Raw genomic sequence first — 22,128 nt, 5'->3', positions numbered from 1 at the left:
TGTTAACACTTTAGTGTGGTCTGTTATACTTGATGCATTATTTTAAAAGTTCATATTTTATTTAAATCTCTTTGGCTTCACTATGAGCACTCTGTAGTTACAGCTTTGGCTTTTGTCTACCTGCTAGGGCTTGGCGTATACACAAAATAGTTTGTGAATTATGTGTGAAAGATGTGTCTATCTACCTAACGACCTCTCATCTATCATTAGTAATCATTTTTTTTTTTAGTGTGGATGTGGATATTTATCTTATACTTTGCTTTATATTCCAACATTACATTACTTATTCTCTTTCTAAAAGTTGTTCTAGCTTTGGGCATTGAGAGTCTTTTCACAGTTGGTTTCTGTGCTCACCTTTGTACAATCCTGGTTGAGTATTTCATGCTCATCTTTGAAAGAAGAGGGTACTTAACATATTCTCTCATTCCTTAAATCTCTAGTTGGAGGATAACATTAGATATTCAGTTTTCTATGTCAATGAAAAGCAACGCACAGATTAAAAAACCTAAGATGAATAATTCCCTTGATTTGATGCCAACTTTAAATGCTTGAACATTTCATTTTTTTCATTGAAATGTCAAAGCGTGTATTTTATAAGCACATAAATTCTTAATGCTTGAACCTGCAAGATTTTTGTCTGTTATATTCAAGAATCATGAATTTGATTGAAAACAAACCTTAATTATGTTACCTTATGTAACTGAGAAATTTGGCTAATGCTGGGTTAAACTCTCACCATTATTCTCTTTCTAATGAATCACTGGAAAAGAACTTAAAATATTCATAATTTAAGTATAACTATTTTATTATTATAGATCTGCCTTTGATACAGTTGGATTTAATTCTAGATTGTATTTATTTTCTTCTATTCATTATATTTGCCTCAAAATAGCTATTTTGTGTCTATTTTCTATTTATCAGTCTTGATATTATGTTTATTATATATTCACAAATTAAAATATATTTGTTTATTAAATTATGCATAATAGGGAGACAAAATATTCCTTATTAAAAATGTCCACTTTTGTTACATGCAATATTCTTCTTGTTTTGTACTGGGGATCAAACTCAGGACCTTGAGTGGGAGACATAATCACAGTGTCACTGAGCCAAATCCCTGGCTCTATATCTGACATTCAGACTATGCACTTTAATCATGCAATTGTTTTTAAGTATGGAATTTTGTATGTGAGGTATATGAAACCTTGAAGTAAAATGGTAAAAACACGAGCATTTTACATCGTGAAGAGCTTTATAGATTTAATTCTTGTATTAATCTTTTCCAAAGTGCATTTCACTAAGGAAAACTGGGGTCAAAACTAGGGTCAAAACATCCTGACTCTTCTCACTTATTTAACAACTTTTTAGGAAATTCTGTGTAATGAGTATGTTATGTTTGCAACAGAAACAGCAGGCAGCAAGCCACAAAAGCTGTCTCCTCTATGACAATTGAATATTCTCTATATCAGTTTTTTCCAGCTGAGATATAATGCAGGCTACAGCTATGAGGCATATGTGCAATTTTGTATTTTCAGAAGCTGTGGTTAGAAAAACATTTAAAAGATGAAATTAACTTCAATGATATATGTATTTGACTTAATATAACTGAAATATCTCTTAATGTAATCACACGGAGTTATTAAAGAAATAGTTTATATCCTCCTTCTGAATATTAAGTTTTTCAGATCTGCTGTATATTTTTCACTTCTGTCATGTCTCAGCCACTGTTAAAGTTCTGTTTTGCTGCATGTGGCCACATTTTTAACACTCCAGTAACTGTGAATTTTAGAGTAATTTATTCTAAGCTTGAAAATTTTGAATGTGAATGTCTTTTACTCCATGTCACACTACAGTTTGATGCATTTATAACAGATATGTTGAATTCTAAAAGGTGATTCTGTAAAATTTTTAAATCATTAAATATTTTTTTAAAAAGCGTAGGAGAATACCTCCATTGTAAATTTGTATAAACCGAGATACCAGTAAAACTATTTCTGATTTATCAAGGGCATAGAAGGTAGTTTAATTTACTTTAGTTTTGCTTACACATACTATGAAGAAATGAACTCAGTTGAAGGTCCAATATATGGATTTTTACTAGTAATTGTTATGTTGGTATGCAATATCATGTATAGGTTATTTATCCAGGTTGTTCTTTAATCTAACTCAATTTGCTATTTTTATTCCAGAATTTTAGTTGTTATCCCTTTTTTGTTGCCTTCAGATTCACTCAGATTCCTTTGCTTTCTTGAAAGGTACACATACTTTCAAACATTTGACTGTTTTGTGTACTAACAGATGTTGTTTTAAACCATCTATTCTCTTATGTGTGGAGGGGTTTCTGGTATGGAGTGGTAGTAGACGGGTGAGACAAGTATGACAAGGACTTGAATGAAGGAGTGTTGATTGTTTTGGTCATAATTCTTACTTTCAAAATTTATCTTCATTGACATATTTCATTTAATTATAGCAGGGATGCCTTTGGTCTGTACTCTCATCACAGATTGTTAAAAAAATCACTACTAAATAGAAATTTTTCTCTAAATGCTGAGTAAATCTATGTATGCCCTCAAAAGTGATAAGTAGAGTAAGTAAGATGAACTTTCACTGCTTAATAACTATTGAATTGCTGGGTCATATTTATAATTCAATTTGTTTAAAAGTTATATGGCAATATTACATATAATTAGTACAACATATCAGTGCCCTAATTTTATGAAAAACACACTCAACACTTCTTGTCAAACTCTGCCACCCACTGTGTGCAAATGATTTCTTTTTCCCTTGCTCAGCAAGTCAGGTGTAAGGTTCAGGTAGGCAATTTAGGGAGTTGAGTGAGCTCTTTCAGTGGTTTTGTTTCTGTCCCTAAGTGAATGCAATCCTGTGAGCTTCATGGGAGGCTTTTTTATTCCATGTATGGTTATTCAGTTGGTCCAAGATTTTCATTCTTCTTTTAACCACAACTTCTAACAGTTTGATGTCACAAAGCTAGAATAATAATCACTGGAATTCATTATTTGTCTTCTGTCCTATGTGCCATGTTTTATAATGGGACATCTTATTTTTATTTTAGTTTCATTTGATTTCATATTTAACTAACTCTTTCCTCTTTACTCTTAATTTATCACTTGAGTGATACTGTTAAATTTATTAAGCAAGGTGTATGACACCTAGAAAGAGGGACTGAGAAAACATAAAGAAATTAAACAGTGTGTGTGCTTGTGTGTGTGTGTGTGTGTGTCTGTGTGAGTCTATGTTTAAAAAAAGAAAAACACAAGCGAAAGAGTACGTTATTCTCACACCACTCTCATGTATAGTATTGAATTTTATGGAAATTAATCTCGGAAAGTAAGATTTTAACTTTTAAAATCAGATTCCTGTATTCTTTATGGATCCACAAAGGAAATTTGATGTGCACACAGAAAATGTCTGGTGATGAGAGTGTTAATAAGGTAAATGCAAAATCAGTGCCATTAATTATATTTTGGCAGCTCAGATAAGTAAAAACATCTGCCAGTGTGATAAAGGTTTTAAACAGAGAAGTTTTAAAGCAAAGTGTAAGTCTGAAATAATATTTAAAGAATAAACTTTTTGAAATGTACCTTATTTTTTATAGCTAAAATATATGTGATGTATATGTGGTTATTTTTTCTACACTTCTAGAACCTCCATCTTATCTAATAATATTACATTTCTATTCCTTCTCTAAGGCATTCACTCATTCATTCAGGCATTTATTTATGAAAAAGTCTTTTTCATGACACATTTTTTAAGAGTCCATAATTGCTGTCCTCTCCACCCTAAATTAAGACCCTATAAGAGCCACATAGAATTCTTCAACAGACAACTATAACAAAATATGCTGGCTCAGTGAGTTTCTTCAACTGTAGTGTTCAGATCTTGCTATCATGTTTAATTCCAAAAATGCATGCTTCTAATTTAATTTCTGAAGAACTTCCATGGTTCACTGGCCTCTGGGGCCTTCACTTTCCTATTTTTACTTACTTTTTCACTTATAACATGGAAATGTTTCTTCTATTATGAAATAAAATAATTTAGTCTCTCAAGCTCCAAAAATTTCCAAAATTCCTTATGTAAACATGCAAGTGCTTGATTTTAGGAGCTATAGGCATAAAGAAGGAAGACTAACAGTCTCTGTGGTCTTCTGAAACACCCATAATAATAAATGTCAATATGACAATATGCATCAATAATTTTTTTTCTAAAACTATGTTAATAAAGCTTCACATACATACAAAAGTTAAAGAAACTGTGGTTGAATATCTATCTATCTATCTATCATCTATCTATCATTTCCCCAGTATGTGAAATAAAATACTGCAAATAAAGTGAAAACACCATTTGAATCCTTCTTGATATCATTCCCCTCTCTCTCTGCTCCCCGAGGTAATGAAATTTGTGTGCATTGCTTATACAAATATTTTTACATTCCTTCCTGATCATTGTAGACATCTGACACCTGCTCAACTTCTCAGCCTTGCAGGTGTTTTTCTGGTGAACATTGGTATATTATCCAATGTGTTGGTGTTCCACAGTGCCCCACCCCGTGCAGATTCTAGATGAATGTTTTCAACACTCCAGTGAATATTTTTCTGCCTGGAAATCTTAGTCTATGGAACCTTATTAAACTGTCCTGCCATGCTGGATGTTATAGCTATACCATCTAAAATGAGGTCCAGGTCTCACTTTTGGGGTGTGTGTGCATGTGTGGTGGAGAGGATTGTCCAAAATTTGCTTCTTCTTTGGAACATTGCCTCACTCCTGACAGCAGTGCCTAAAGGTGCTGTTTCTGTATTTGTTAGATTTTTCTTTATTACCTGGTAGCTATTCTTCTATTCCTAGTTAACAAGGTTTTATATTAATCATTTATTGTTCAATTCGTTCTGTGGTTTTTTTTCTTTGTCTTTATCCTGAATGCAAACACACCTTTGCTCTATAACATGTCATATTATTCCAACAAGATAATATACAAAGCAGTTAGGATGCCACAAATATATAAAATGTTTTAATTTTTCAAAATAGAGATTGACTCTATTAATCTGCCTCAGGACCAAAGGAGGGAAAATTCAATTCACACTAATTTAAAGATTCATACTGTCTTGCTTTGATGCTAAGCATATTCATTTTTATAATATCTGGAATATTATATACCCATAAATATTTCTGTGACTACTGAGGCATAGAGCATTTTTGTGATTTGCTTAAAATTTTTCATGCATTGAAGAGGGTGTAGGATATTAAATTTAGTTTTTCTGGATATTAAGTATCTATTACTTATCACTACCCCTGTGTGCTTTACCCACACTTCTTGCTGAATTTCCATCTCATGATGGAAATGACCGAGAACATGCAGAAGCAATAACTTGTTCAACAAATATTTGAATGTTTTGTTTCTGATTCATACTTCTTTTATGTCTAGTCTTCCTTTTCATATATATTTATATCCCATTCCTGGAAGAATAGTAGATCTGAAATTTGTATTCCATCCAAACATATATTGTTTTTAATGAATGCTATTTTAAAGCCAAATTACAGAATTAATTTTTGTTCCTAATTTGAACATTGTGATAAATTTATTGTATACCCTTGAATGCAATTCTCCCAAATGTGGTCCTGACAGTGGCCATTATTATTTATCCCACTCCATATTCACGGCATAACATTTGTGATGAAAATTCATTATATTTAGCCCCAGGAGATCATTGGACTTTCATTTGAACTGTGCACATCTGCATATTGTTTTCTTGCTTTGTGGCTTTGTTGAAGATAAATATACAATCAGAGGTGAATGAGCAATAGTCTAGTAAATCGTAGGGTTAAATAAGAGAAACAAATAGCATGAAGGCCAAGATAGTATAGTTAAAGTCACTAATTTATGGAAAAGCTAAATGTGAACATACAGACCTGGTGCACAAAAGGAGAAGAGTTGGAAGGGAGAGTTGTTGGTATAATATTTAGAAAGGGAAATGCTATCAGATTTTTATATATGTTAGAAGGATTTATGTTCAAGAATTAAGATTAATCCTTAGCTTACTGTTAGGTTTAGGGCCAGAGTTTTGGCCTATTGTATGATAACCCAAGTTTTTTGTGTTTTATGATCTGTAAAATAGAAGTTCTCTTAGTGAGAGACAGTAGAGTGAAAGCGTTTGTCCTACTGTTTAAATTGCCTGTTGTCAAACCTAGTTCCTGTTGATTTCTAGCTGAATGTTCTGGTTTTAACTACTCAATCCCTCTGTACTTTGAGTCCCCATCAAGCTGAGTGTAAAGTATTTCATTATCTCAAGTTTTACTTTTTGAGGATTATTCAAAACTTCTAAACATGAAAACTGTTTGAAGTAGTGCAGATAATAAGCTATGTAAGTGTTTTTACTATTATCACCATCATTAATATAGACTACATCAGAAATCAGTGCTTTCAGATATCTTGTTATTGAGGACCTCTGCAAAACATCCCCATCCCCTGCCCAATTTGTTTGATGCAAGGTGACAAGAAAGAATTGAAGTGAAATTGGGAACTGGGATAGTCAGAGCTGAGCATGCAAAGACCCCGAAACAGCCAGAACCACCAATATTTATTGGTGACACAATCATTCATTAAAATGGAGTGAGGGGGCTTTTTGTGGTTGCTAAAGGTAAATTGCTGGCATGGGCAAGGCTTGTAAAAGAAGGGAAAAACATTAATACATTAGGAACAGAATAGATCAGATATAGGCTGTGATTAATTTTTGAGCTGTCTTTTCAGTTAAGAAGATTTCAATTCTGGGAGCAGAATTTAGATAATAGTCACTCTGACCTTGGCTGTGTTGTCATCTCACGTCAGCTCCCCACAGCTTCACAGGCCAGTTTTCAGGTCTTTGCTATGTTCCATGGTGGGGGGATAATTTCTAATTGCATACCACCACAATGACTTAATGAGCCACACAGGCTTTAGTCAGACTCACTTTGTTTAAAATTGAGTTTATTGGTACATTTTAGGTATACAGTACAGTTACATTCATTATTGGGATCTTGTACCTTTACATGACAGGTCTTGGTTCTCATTTTTTTCCCCTAGTCCCTGCCCTCCTTTCACCCCCTCCTCCCCTCCCCATTTACAAATACTTCAGACTCACTTTTTAAAACAAACAAACTGTGTGGTTAACTCTTTATAACTTGCACCACTTACAGCCTTTTTGGGGTATAATCAGCAGAGAGTCTACCACATCTTCTGATGAATAATTTCCATTTTAGTACATTGTAAATCTAGAATGGGTATCTGAAAAACATCATTTTATTACATGATCTGACCTGAATGAAATAAGAGGTTGGCCTCTGAATGAAAGTATTTGTGAATATTCAGTGAAAAACCAGAATGAGCTTTGTATCTGTTTTGAACACTGGGAAATACATTGCAGATGAACACAAGAGAGGAAGGAAGGACAGAGTAATGACCTGGCTAGGACTAATCATGAAGTTAATCCAAAGAATAAGACCAGCGAATGTTCAGCAAGCCTCCATGTCTACCTATAGAATTTTGTCTTAAAATTCCAGCCACTTTTTCTTTGGCTTTCCATGATTATTTGAAGAGATTCCTTGACTGATTTCAGATTATTCAATTTCAGATTGTTAAATTCTACTACTGACTAGTGAATATTATATTCAATGACTCCATTCTTTTGCATAAACCTTAACCTTATATTTTTGGTTTGTCTTGGTTCATATGGTAGTTGGTAAAAAACTGAACCTGGTATTACACTGTATTATTTTTCTCAAAAATGTCCTATAACAGACTTCTTATTTTGATAAAAATGATACTCTTCTTTCACACCAAATATTTTAAAAAGTATGATAAAAATCAAGTAACAAATCAGAAGGGAATACTTATTCCATAAAACTGTGGTACAAACTTCCACTACAGTGGCACTCAGCCACTAAGATATCCAGGGATAATCACCCTACACCTACACTTATCCCAGTATTGCAATAGAGAAAAATAAACAACCCAAACAGAAATGATAATTACTATTTCAAATACTATTGAATTAAATTTTTAAAAAATTCTCCAGGGCCGGGGATTTAGCTCAGAGCAGTTCAGTGGCCTGCCTTGCAAGTGCAAGGACCCAAGTTCAATCCCCGGTACCAAAAAAATAAAAAATAAAAAATAAATAAAAATTCTTCAGTTTTTTTCTCTTTTATTGAGTTTATTGGTACATTTTAGGTATACAGTACAATTAAATTCATCATTGGGATCTTGTACCTTTACACGACAGTTCTTGGTTCTCATTTTTTCCACTTGTCCCTGCCCTCCCTTCACCCTCTCCTCCCCTCCCCATTCACAAACACTTTGTTTCCATTTTTTCATTTTCTCCAATTTTTTCTTTTCCCTTATTACCTTTCCCCTACCCTTCCCACTTTACCTACACCTTTAGCCCTTTTCTTCCTAGACACATTGTCAATTATCTCATTAGCATATTATGTACTATTATAGTTTTTCACACCAGCGAAAATATTCTGTATTTACACATGTGTGACATATTTATTTCACTTAGGAGTATATACTCAATATATATACATTTTCCTATGAATGAATCTATTCTCATTCTTTATGGCTGAGTAGTATTCCATTTTATAGAAAAAATACATCTTCTTTATCCAGTCTCCAACTGATGGGCAGATGGGCAGTTTCCAAGTTTTAGCTATTACAAACTGTGCCACTATAAACATAGGTGCGCATATATCACTGTGGTATGATTCTTTTAATTCTTTTGGAAAGATACCCAGCAGAGGGATGGCTGGGTCAAATGGAACCTCTAGTCCCAGCTCTTTGAGGTATCTCCATATTGATTCCCATAGTGGTTGCACCAGTCTGCATTCCCACCAACAATGAAGAAGGGTTCCTTTCTCCCCACAACCCAGCCAACATTTGTTATTGAGTGATTTCTTGATAGCAGCCATTCTTTGTGGAGTGAGGTGGAATTTCAGGGTTGTTTTCATCTGCATCTCTCCAATGACCAGTGATGTGGATCATTTTTTCATATATTTACTTGCTGCTTTTACTTCTTTCTCTGAGCAATGTCTGTTCATTTCAGATTCCCATTTTTGAATTGGGTCTTTAAATTTAGGGTAGCTGATTGTTTTGAGTTCTCTATATATTCTAGATAATAGTTCTTTGTCTGAGGAGCAGCTGGTAAAATTTTTTTCCCACACTGTAGGTTGTCTTTTAGTTCTGTTGATGGTTTCTTTTGCAGTGCAGAAACTTTTTAATAAGATGAGATCCCAGTTGTTGATTCTTTTGGCTAGTTCCCATGCTACTGAGGATTTGTTCATAAAGTCTTTTCCTATGCCAATGTCTTCAAGAGTTCTGCCTCACTTATCTTCCAGCAAGTTTAGTGTTTCTGTTTTAATATTTAGATATTTAATCCACTTGGATTTTAATTTAGTGCATGGTGAAAGATAAGGGTATAGTTTTAATCTTTGGCAGGCTGAGATTCCATTTTGTCAGCTCCTTTGTCAAAGATGAGGTAGCTGAGTACATCTGGAGTTGTTTTTGTGTCTTCCAGTCTGTTCCACTGATCCTCAGGTCTGTTTTATTTTTTTGCCAGTACCATGCTGTTTTTATCACTGTGGTTTTGTACTATAGTTTCAAATTGGGAATTGTTATACCTGCTGCCATGTGTCTGTTGCATAGTATGGCTTTTGCTATTCTAGGTCTCTTATGGTTCCAAATGAACTTTTGGATTCTTTTTTCTAGTTCTGTGAAATATAGTGTTGGAATTTCAACTGGCATTGCATTGAATCTGTATAGCAGTTTTGGTACTATGGCCATTTTCACCAAGTTGATTCTTCCTACCAAGGAGCAGGGGATGTCTTTCCATTTTCTTATATCCTCTTTGATTTCTTTTTTCAGAGTGCTGTAGTTTTCAGTGTACAGGTTTTTTGCTTCTTTTGTTGGACTGATTCCTAGGTACTTCATTTTTTTTGATGCTTTTGTGAAAGGAATTATTTCCCTAATTTCTCTCTCAGTGACTCTGTTATTTGTGTACAAGAAGGCTATTGATTTTTGAGTGTTGATCTTGTATCCAGCTACTCTGCTAAAGGTGTCATTTAAGTCTAGAAGTCTTCTGGTATAGTTTTTTGGGTCTTCAATATAGAGTATCATATCGTCAGCAAATTATGATAGTTTAACTTCTTCATTTCTTATCTTTATTGCTTTAATTTCTTTCTCTTGTATAATTGCTATGGCTAATGTTTCCAGAACTCTATCAAAGAGGAATGGTGATAGTGGGCATCCTTGTCTTGTTCCTGATTTTAATGTGAACGTTTTCAATTTTTGGCCATTTAATATGATGTTGACTGTTGGTTTTTCATAGATAGCCTTTATCAATTTGAGACAAAGGCCATCTATTCTGATTTTCTACAGGTTTTTTATCATGAATGTGTGTTGAATTTTGTCAAATGCTTTTTTCTGCATCTATCGAGAGGATCATATGTTTTTTGTCCTTGACTCTGTTAATATAGTGTAGTACATTTATTGACTTAATGTATGTTGAGCCATTCTTGCATCCCTGGAATAAATCACTGACTGCAATCTTATCTTCTATATCTGAGATTCTATCTTCACATTCTTTTATTCTGTTGCATACATTTCCAATGGAGTGTTAAATCTCCTGGATATCTGTTTGAATCTGTTATATGGATTCCATTTCTTTCCTGTGTTGGGCATTTATTGTTTCCATTTCTTTCTTATGCTTGGCCTTCATGTCTTCTATTATGGTCCTTAGTTCATCCATTTTTTTTCTCAGTTTCTGTTCTACAATCCTGAATCATGACTTTCATTTTGCTCACCATCTCTGTGGTTATTTGGGAAATTATTTCTTTTTTGAATTTTTCTAGAGCCTGATTGATCTGTTTTGTTACTTCCTGCGCTTTGAGTTTAGAATGTCCTGGTGGTTCACTATCAGCCTTTTCATCCTCATTTGCCCTACTGTTTGCTATTGGTGAACTGGAAGTCTGTCTTTGTGTCATGCTTAAGTGTTTTCTCATTTTCATTTTTGTTGTTGGCCTATCCTTGGCTTAATCTCTGCATTATCACCCAAATCTTCCTGATATAGTTGCACCCTAGCTTCTGGGTCTCTAACGACCCATAGACAGTCTCTCATCTTCATAACATCAGAGAAAACAGTTCATCAAATCAACCACAATTAAATTTAAATCAAGAAGCAGTCCAAAACATGTCTGCAGTGAACAAACTTTTTAACATAGTGTATTTACCATTTAGGATGGGGCCTCAGACAGAGCTAGGACGAGAGTAGTAGATAAGTAAAAGAATTGGAGAAGGTTTCAAGTGAAGGCAGAGGACATAGAATGACCACACAATGTTCAGGAAACTGTTAAATTCAAAAGGGATAGACAGAGTAGAAGTATAAGGACAAGAATATATACCCTTAACAGTAATAGGGGCTCACTTTCCCTTGAAACCACTGACCCCTGTGTGAGGTAGAATGACAAAAGAAACAAACATAAAGAAAAGAGAAAAAATGATAAAAGAAGAAATCTGAGTTAGGGCAGGAGCAGAAACAGAAAGGGAGATGAGGGATAATATGGTGGAGCAAGAGACTGAGTTGGGGAAAGAGGACAGAAAAAAGAAAGAATTTGCAGAGTGGCATGAGGAATGGAAAGAAAAAAATGGATTTGAAGGGCCTCTTTCATACTATATCTCTGCTGTCATAATATACAATATGCACAGTCATGTGCAGAACCAAGATCCCTGATCTCTACTAGCTGATTGCAGAACCCCATGACACAGACTGACCTCAGGCTGCAAAGCCCAGATTGAGTTCCCTGACCTCCTGAATGGTTGAACTCCACACAGTTCTACTACAGGTTTCCCTTGCCCTTTCTTTAAAAATGTTCAAAGTTGGGAACTCAGTAAAATATCCTTTATGACTACCTCTGCCTCTGCAGAATGGGTCCAAAGACTGGCACAATCAAGAGGATTGAGAAAGCAAAGGTGGGGGGTTGAGGGGTGCCCACATGGCTACCTTCCTGGTGCTAGAGCGGTGGCAGCTGCCTGGCAGGGGAGGGTGCGGCTACCTGTCCGGCAGACTGGGTCCAAGCAGGCTCTCCTGGTGCTAGAGCGATGATGGTGGACCAGCAGGGGAGGGCATGGCTATCCGTCCCATGGAATGGGCCCAATCAGTCCCTCCTGGTGCTGGAGTGATGGCAGCAGACTGTCAGGGGAGGGCGCCTGTTTAATTAAATTTTTTGTGACTAATCTACCACTCTAACAAAATGGAAAACACAGAAGAAATGGACATTTTTTTGTGACTAATCTACCTAAAAATCATAATAAAGATTGATTTACATTAGGCAATCAGAACTACTGTTCTGAAGGTATGCCAGTGATTAGGCAATAGTGGGGAACAAATATCCAAAAAATAAAAATTGGTAAAATATATGGTAATGGAATTATATGCACAGGCTCCTTAATGTTATGGTTAATTAGAATATTCACTAGCATAGAATATTTTTATACTGTTATATATTAAAAAACAAAAATATCAAAATCTATCTATAATAACTCTCAATGTGAATGCTCTCAATTCTCCAATCAAAAACACATGGTTATAATAAAATAACAAGTAAAATTCAATGGTATGCTTTCTACAAGAAATATAATTATCCCTTCCCGCAAGAAAACTTATAGACTAAAAATCATAAGACAGAAAAACAATATTTCATGCAAAAGAACCCCCCTCAAAGCAAACATAACTATTTTATTTATTATTATTATTATTATTATTATTATTATTATTATCATTATTATTATTTTGGCACCAGGGGTTGAACTCAGGTCCTTGTACTTGCGAGGCACGTGGTGGAACCATTGAGCTAAATCCCAGCCCTAATGTAACTATTTTATATTCAGAGAAAAATACCTCAAAGCAAAACTAATCAAAAGAGACAAGGAAGGTCACAACATTTTGTTAAGGGAACAATCCAACCAAAACAGGTAAGAATTATTAACATATGCACTGAACAATAGTGTATCCAACTTTATAAAACAAGTTTTATTGGACATAAAAGATCAGATATAACTTTAGTGGTGGCCTCAATAACTCACTATGTCAATAGATTAACTCAACTAAAAATTGACAAAGAAATATCAGATTTGGGCAAAATCTTTGAACAAATGGACTTGATAGACATAAACAGAATTTTCCATGCAACAGCAAAATACAACTCTTTTCAAGTGAACATGCCATTTTCTTTGAAATAAACCACATATTAAATAATGACCTTAAGTAAATGTAAATAATTTAATTTTTAATTATTAAGTTTATTGGAACATCCTAAGTATATGTAGTGATCACATTCATCATAGGAAATTTGATGCTTATTTTTCCCATTCTTTACCCTCCTTTCAACCTTTCTTCCCGTCCTTATTTACAAAAGCTGTTTCCATTTTTCCTTCTTTTCTCATTTTTTCCCTTTCCTGTTCTTCCTTTCTCTTATCCCCTCTCTTGTTTTCCTACTCATCTGAACATTTACTTCCTATTTTACAATATCTATTATACATTTGGGTCCTCATTTACACTTTCAGTTTCTCATACCAGAGAAACAATGTAGTACTTCCACATGTGTGTTTGATTTATTTATGAGTATGGTCTGAAGGGTTATCCACTTAGCTAAAAATGCCTCAAGTTTATTTTTATAGCTGAGTAGTACTCCATTGCATATTTAAAGAATCATTATCTATTTGTCAGTTGATGGGCATTTGGGCTGTTTCCACGATTTAGTTATTAATAACAGTGCCACTATAAATATGGGTGTGTGTCTATCACTGTAGTATGATGCTCCTCTCAGATATGGTTTTAAAACCATGATAACTGTATCAATTTCTTAAAAGCATTCAGTTGCAGTAATCATTGTATTAAAAGTTGTATTCTCTATGTCTATTTCTACCTGTAAATTAACAGCCAGTTTTATAAATTGAGTTTCTCCTGAAATTAAAATAACTTCAGGACAAGTTAAATATAGAGGTTTTAAAAATTATGTCTACAAATTTATATGGCTCCTGCTTTATTTTTGATTCTTCTTTCCTTAAAAGGCAACCAATGATCCATAACTATGTGTTTATATTTGATGTCAGGAAAAATGCTGACATGAATAAAAGTATGTTTGTTTTCAAAATAAAGTATTTATGTCTTGCAGTGTGTGAGTGAATGAAAATATTATTTGAGTAAAATAGTACTGTAAGAGTATTATGTGGGTTGAAATACAAGTTTTGTGAAACAAAAATAAAACAGGACTTGTTAAACATAGATGGTTGGGTATTATGGAAGATAGAACTTCTTAAATTTAACTTTCATGTAGAAATAAGCATACCGGAGATGTATTGGCTGCTGGGTTTAGGATCCTAGTGTTCCTTAGCATTGTGATAAGCAAAAGGCCATTTGGGTTTTACTTGTTCTGTGGAATAGCTATCACATTGAGATGAACAGATGATCATTGGGCGATTACCATAGATAAGCTTTACTAAACCTCTCTATTCAGACTTCCAGGAATGTCTTTCATATGGCCAGGAAGCCCAAAATTGTTAGTAGACAGTTTATGCTCATTGATTGGGTCTAAGGAGCACATTATATCAGAAAAAAAGCCATTTAAAAATAAAAAAAAAGAAATATGGCATAAAATTTATAATTTTCACTGAAAGCAAAATTGCTTTCTAGAAATTCTAGAAACTTCTAGAAGGTGTGTCTAGGGTGTCTAGAAACTTCTGTTTTTCACCTTAAATATTTAAATAGTTGATTTATATGCTTACCAAGCTACATTCATCCTTTCTATCAATTTCCTCATATGCAGACCATGACCTCACCTAGGCCAGCTAAGTACAAAAACCTCTTTTCAATTCCCCTTCTCTTTCTCTCCATCTCCGTCTCATATATGGATAATAAGTAAAAGCAAAATGTGTTTAATTCAGTGAGTGAAGAAAATGTTGTATGATATCTTTAGCTCTTTTGGGAAGGCTTCTTGGAGGGGAATAGCTGGATCTAATGGAATTTCTACTTTTGGTTTTTTTGAGGAATGTCCATACTGATTTCCACAGTGGTTGTATCAGTTTACAGTCCAACCAACATTGGAGAAGGGTTGATTCCTCCACACAGCCTCACCAGCATTTGATATTGATTGATTGATCGATGGTAGCCATTCTTTCTAGAGTGAAATAAAATCTCAGTGTTATTTTAGTTTTCATTTCTTGAATAGTCAGCGATGTTGAACATTTTCATGTATTTATTGGCTGTTTTTATTTCTTCATCTGAGAAGTGTCTATTTCAGTTTCTAATTTTTAAATTGGGTCTTTAAATTTGGGGGACATCTGATTTTTGGGGGGGTTCTTTATATGTTCTAGACATCAGTCCTCTGTACAAGGGGTAGCAGGCAAAATTATTTTCCCATTCTGTAGGTTGTCTTTTCAGTCATTTGTTGTTTCCTTTTCTGTGCAGAAGCCTTTTAATTTGATGTAATTAATTGTTTATTCTTGGTATTATTTCCTGTGCAACTGGGGTTTTGTTCATGAAGTCTTTTCCTATACCTATTCTTCAAGAGATTTACCTTTTTTTCTTACAACAGATCAAGTGTTTTTGTTCTAATGTTTAGATCTTTTCCCCATTTTGATTTTAGTCTAATTCATGGGGAGAAATGTGTGTCTGGGTTCAACACTGGATATATAATTGCCAGTTTACCTAGCACCCATTTGTGAAAAAGGCTATCTTTGCTCAACTGAAGGGGTTTTGTCCCTTTGTCAAAAACAACATAGGTGAATGTGCCTGTAATTTGAGTGGTTTCTGCATTTTTTATTCTATTGCATTGATATACAAATCTGTTTTTCCCCACAAAACCATGCTGCTTTTAATCTCTTTAGGATTATAATATAACTTTAAGTCTGGGACTGTAAATTGCCTGCCTCATCCTTGTTACCTAAAATTGCTTTCACTATTCTAGGTCCCTTCTGGTTCCATACGGATTATGGGATTGCTTTCTCCACTGTTCTGCTAGGAATGTTATTGGTATTTTGACTGGGATTGTGTTAAATCATGAAACAGTTTTGGAAGTATGGCCATTTGGACTATATTGGTTCTGTGTACTCAGAAACGGGATATATTTTGATTTTTTAATATCCTCTTGAGTCTCCTTTTTCAGAGTAGTATAGTTTGCATTGTAGAGACCGTTTACTTCCTGTAACCTGGTTGGATTACATGGACCCTGGAGTCACAACCAACATCACATACAAACAATTGGGGTTACAACCAGAATTTTAGTTTTAAATTATGACCAAAGTCTTGAGTCATGACCTGAATGCTAGTCTTCCCTACATGGGGTTAATTGAGAAATCCTGGGCCAATGTCTCCCTAAGGACACTGAGATCTTCCTGGAAGAAATTGTGGCCTAAGATTATACAGAATCAGAGACTTTGAAGGCTGTGTAGAGGAGCCTGAACCTTCACTTGACCTTGTGGTTGATGACACTGTTGCTATAGCAAAATATATGGGCTTGCAGGTAGACAGTGGTGATATTGAGTAACTGATGGAGGAACACTCAGGGGAATTATCTACAGAGGAACTTTAGCAACTTCTGGCTTACAACAGAGAATGGCAGCTAAGGAGCTTTCTGAAAAGGATGGGGATTGTCAACAATCAATATAGCAAAGTTCTTCTGAAATAAAAGACATTATGAAAAAATGGACAGAGCTACAAACAATTGTAGAGAAGAAGACCCACTCAGAGAGAAAAAAGCCAATCACTGCATTCACTTTCTTAATGACAATTTAATGTCGTACTATGGAACAGTGCAAAAGAAAAGACAGGAACAGACAACCTCATGCCACTTTTTAGTCCTGAAAATTACTGAGACTGAGTGAGAGAGAAGCGGGTTCTAGTGGGCTACAGATTCTCCCAAGGAGAGAAAGGACACCAGAGAGCCAGATTCCTGTTGTTTTTATGGAAGGGGACTCTCCTTCCAAAAAATTATCACCTACTTTCTATTGCATTCTCTTTCCTGAAAGCCAAAGATGTCAACTTGAATGGTGAGTACAATATGAAGTTGTTGTTTCTGGTAAACTAGGCACAGGTTCTAACTTTTTGGTGAGTACACTAGGAAAATTGTGTTTCTGGTAAATTATTCACATTATGCAACACTTTTATTTATTTTGAAATAGCTAAGGGGTGTTTTGTGAGCTTCAGAATACATTATGGGTCTTTCCATTATTTATTATGGGAAAAATAGTCTCGTCCTACAAGCACCTTGAGTTACAATAAACCCTCACAAATAAATTGAGTGCATAAGTCAAGGGTCCACTGTAATTTGTAAGTACAGTGGTACCTCAGTTCACAAATGCTTTTGTTTGCAAACACTTTGCTTCCCAAACTTTTGTTTTTGTTTGCAAACTCTGCATTGGGTGATAAACATGACTGTGGCCATCTTTCCCATACAAACACAAATGTGGCCATCTGCTCCTGAATTGTAGAAAAATAAAATTCATGAACTAGGGTACCACTGTATATCTTTTTGCTTAATGCTACTTTGAAGGGCATTGTTTCCATAATCTCACTTTCAGTGGGTTTATTATTGGTGTACAGAAATGCTACTGATTTAATTTTTGAGTGTTGACTTTGTAACCGCCTATGTCATGAATAATTCTAGGAGTCAGTGAGGATTTGGGAGTCTTCTACGAAAATTATCATGTCATCAGCAAATAATAATAATTTAACCTTTTTTCCTACACATATTTCTTTAATTTTGTTCTCTGTCTTATGGCTCTAGTCAATGTTTTGAGATATATAGGGAACAGAAGTAGTAGTAGCAGACATTCTTGTCTTATTTCTGATTTAAGAAGGAAAACTTTCAGCTTCTCTCTATTTAGTATGATGTTAATGATGCCAGCCTACCCACATTTATAACAGCAACATTTACAAAGGCTAAATCTTGAAAACAGCTGATGCACCCTTTGACAGATGAATGGATAAGGAGTACTACTCTGCCACAAAGAAGGATAAACCTGAGTCATTTTGTAGGAAAATAGATGCACATAGAAACTATAATATTAAGTGATGTTACTCAGACACACAAGCTTCAATGTTGCATGATTTTTCTTATATGCAAAAAAATCTATCCATTAGAAAGTAAAATATATAATGTGAAAAGGCAGGGGAGGTGTTGTGATCCAGTACTGAACATGTGTCTAAAAATATACCTTGACAGCACAATTATCTTATTTTTTATATGTTTTTTTAACCTATTACTATGATTTTAAATCTGTATATAAAATAATTAACTGTATAAAGTCTTACAAGATAATTGAATGCATCTGTTGCTGGAAAAATATAAAGGAGGTATAGAAAAGGAGAAAAAAGTGTAAATGAGAAACAAAAATCCTGGTGTATTTGAATTCACTTTTACAGCTGAAGAAGTGATGTGAAAAGTTTCACAACTCTTTGATCAATACTAAGTACATTTTTTGCTTAACGTGGTTTTCAAGTGGATTAATGTCCTCACTTCACTATCATATAATATCTACAATTATTTTGTAGTTGTTAATTGTTTTTATTTTTTTCTTCAGAGTCCTAATTATTAAATTCTTGGACTAAATCCCTATAAAATTGTGAAAGAAAAAAGACAGAGTTCCAAAGTTTTGACTTGTCTCTAAGGAATGATACCAAGTTTCCTACAGATCAAAAATGAGTATTTAGGATCTAGCTCAGTGGTTCCACTATCTGCTTTGTAAGTGCAAGGTCCCAAGTTTGATCAACAACCTTGGCTGAGCTTGTCCTCTGTGTGTGGAAAGCTAGATGACATTACCATACAATTTGTAGCTTTGTGAAAGTTGTTTTCTTGCTTATTCTTTCAAACATTTTGTCTCTTTTGTCTTCACTTTTGTTTTGTCATCGTAGTCCTCAATTTATGTGTCTTGGGAAGGCTAAAGAGAGGATAGAGTCTAGAAAACAAGCAGTAAAGAAAAACAATTCACATATTTGAGTCATTCTGTGAATTTTACTTGAGGGTTGCAGACTGATTTTTAGAACACAATGAGGTTATCATCTTCACCCCAAATGTCTGTGAATAAAATGTTAGTTTTTTCATAAAAATAGAAAAGGAAGGCTGAGACAGGAGAATCACTGTGAGTTCAAAACAAGCCTGGGCTACATAGTGAGTTCCAGGTCAGTCTCAACTACATAGTGAGACCCTGACCCCCGCCCCCGCAAAAGACAGTGTTAATGAAAAAATATTAACCTAAAATTGACATAAAAAACTTAAGTTAAAGTCTTAACACATCTCTATTTATTAAAGCATGTTGAGAGTATAGGCTTAAAAAATAAATTTTTATTGATGTATATCATCCTGGAGTATAGTCCTGAAATAATTAAAATTCTAAGACACTGAACCTAATAGATGGACTGTTGGAATAACAGAAGCAGAAAATGGCCACAAATAAAGATTATTTATTCTGATAAAATTAACATATCAAATTAGTGTGGAAAATGGATTATTAAGTAAATGATTTTTAGAAAAATTGGATAATCACTGGAGTTAAAAATTAAATAAGGTCTTTTACACAGTCATTTCTCTAACATAAACTTCATATAAATTAAAGATATACATTAATAAGCCAGGTGTAGTGGTGCATGCCAGCACTCAGGAGGCTGAGGCAGGAGGATTGCTGTGAGTTTGAGACCAGCCTGGGCTACATAGTGAGTTCCAGGTCAGTCTCAAATACATAGTGAGACACTGTCTCAAAACCCCCCCAAAAAGATGCATTAATAAGAAAACCATAAATATCATAGAAATATATTCGTAAGCATGTAGACTCCTCTGTTGAAGGAATATGAAAATAAAACCAGGAAACACAATCACTTTGGTAACGAATACATTTTAAGTTTCATGAAACAATAATTATGAAAATTGTAATTTAGAATGACAACATAGAAAACAATTTTTGCATAAGCATAAGAGAGAAAGCATTACTTTTCTACAAGTTTTTAGATAGTAAAATAAAATTGGAGATGTGAAAATGCTTAGAAAACTAAAAATAAATGAGGTTAGGGGAAGGATAAAAATAAGAACCAAGATACATCATGTAAAGCTACAAGATCCCAATGATGAATGTAACTATACCGTATACCTAAAAAGTACCAATAAACTTAATGAAAATGAAAAAAAAAAAAAGAAAAAAAGAAAAAGAAAATGTGTTGAAACTGATGCTGGGTTGGCTGGGGATTTAGCTCAGTGGTTCTGCTGCCTGCCTTGAAGTGAAAGGACCCGAGTTCGATCCCCGGTACCAAAAAAGAAATTGATGCTGGGTTCCGTAAATTGAAGCTAAAGGGAAAAGCAGCATAGCTCTGTGGGAAAACGCTAAAAGCAGCACTGGAATTCTAAAAGTGAGCTGGGCCAGATGCAAGGAGAGGAAAGTACTGAACATCAGGCTAGTGTGCAAGCTGAAACCTTCAGGCGAATCAAAGCAAAGAGTTACACTTTGAAGCCACTAGAGAGAAAAAGACAGGTCACTGGCATTTGAAAATAATCAAAGTTGGACTTAATAAAGAACTTCTCAATGGTGATTAAGTGAAATCAAATAAATTTTCAAAGAGTTTAGGAAAAATCACCATCAAATAACATATTTTTAGATATAAATATTTAATATAAATAATACATCCATAGAAAAGATAAACGTAAATACAATAAAATTTACCTTATCTGATTAGAGGTTGGTGCAAAGAAATTTGTAATATGATATATAATGGAAACATCTAAACCTAAAGTGTGAAAGATATTAATTTACAGGACAGGAAGGTTATAGGCAAAGTATGCTATCACACAATAAATATAAAAAGCAAGATAAGCTGGGCATGGTGGCACATGCCTGTAATCCCAGCACTCAGGAGGCTGAGGCAGGAGGATTGCTGTGAGTTTGAGACCAGCCTGGGCTACCTAGTGAGTTCCAGGTCAGTCTCAACTACATAGTGTTACCTTGTCACAAAAAAGAAAACAAAACAAACAAACAAACAAAAAGAAGCAAGATCAATACCAGAAAACATAGGCTTTAAAAGTTAAAATACATTATTGCCAACAAAAGGATCATTAAAAAATAACTATTAAAATAATATCTGCAATATCATAGAGCTAATGTCAATATAACCTACACCATGTGCTTAGATATTATGTATTCTAAATCTTTGTATATTTCTTGGTTCATTTTTCACAAAAATACTTCAATGAAATACATATTCAAGGCTAAATGACTTTATAAAGAAAAAAGGTTTATTTCATTCGTAGTTCTAATATCAAAAGTCATAATCACAGTATTAGCTTGACTTGAGTGAGGTTCTTGAAACAAACAGCATCAGGGTGACAAGAATACCTACCTGTGTGAAGGAGAGATCATACTGCAACACAGAAATCTAGAGAGAGGAAATAGGGAAGGTTTATTCTTTTTCATAGCCATTTCATGAGAACTAATTAATTCCTTTAAGGGCAGAACCCCAGTGACCCACCACTAGGTCCTAGCTCATGAAGATCCCACAAATCTACACCATTACCTTGAGGAACAAACACATGAAGTTTTGTGGGTGATTCAAATAATAGCCAAGCACCAGTAGATACCATAATTCATTCTATCTTTAACATACTCCAGTGAGATATATAGTATTATTCTCTCTGTTGGCCCATGAAGAAATTAAAGTACTTAATAAATCTACAAACTTGCATTGAGGAGGTATAGTCAGCAGGATATTGAATTTCACTTTTTTTTTTTTTTTTTTTTTTTTTTTTTTGGTACTGGGGATCGAACTCGAGTTCTTGTGCTTGTGAGGCAGGCACTGGAACCACTGAGCTAAACCCAAGCTCACTGTCTATTTCTTAATCTTTGCAGGAAACTTTTTTGGTTTTTTTGGGGGGCGGCCAGGGATCAAACTCAGGTCCTTGTGCTTGCAAGGTGTGCAGCAAAACTGCTGAGCTAAATCCCTGGTCCTATTTTTTAATCTTAATATGTAAGCTAATTTAGTCACTGGAAAAATGTACAAAGTATGAAAGTGAATGTATCTTTTTAAAAAGGTTTGAGATAAATGGAGCCCA

Source organism: Fukomys damarensis, unplaced genomic scaffold (genome assembly GCF_012274545.1).
Source record: "Fukomys damarensis isolate Sample0158 unplaced genomic scaffold, DMR_v1.0_HiC HiC_scaffold_2, whole genome shotgun sequence".
Taxonomy (NCBI): Eukaryota; Metazoa; Chordata; class Mammalia; order Rodentia; family Bathyergidae; genus Fukomys; species Fukomys damarensis.
This window is presented reverse-complemented; position numbering follows the sequence as displayed.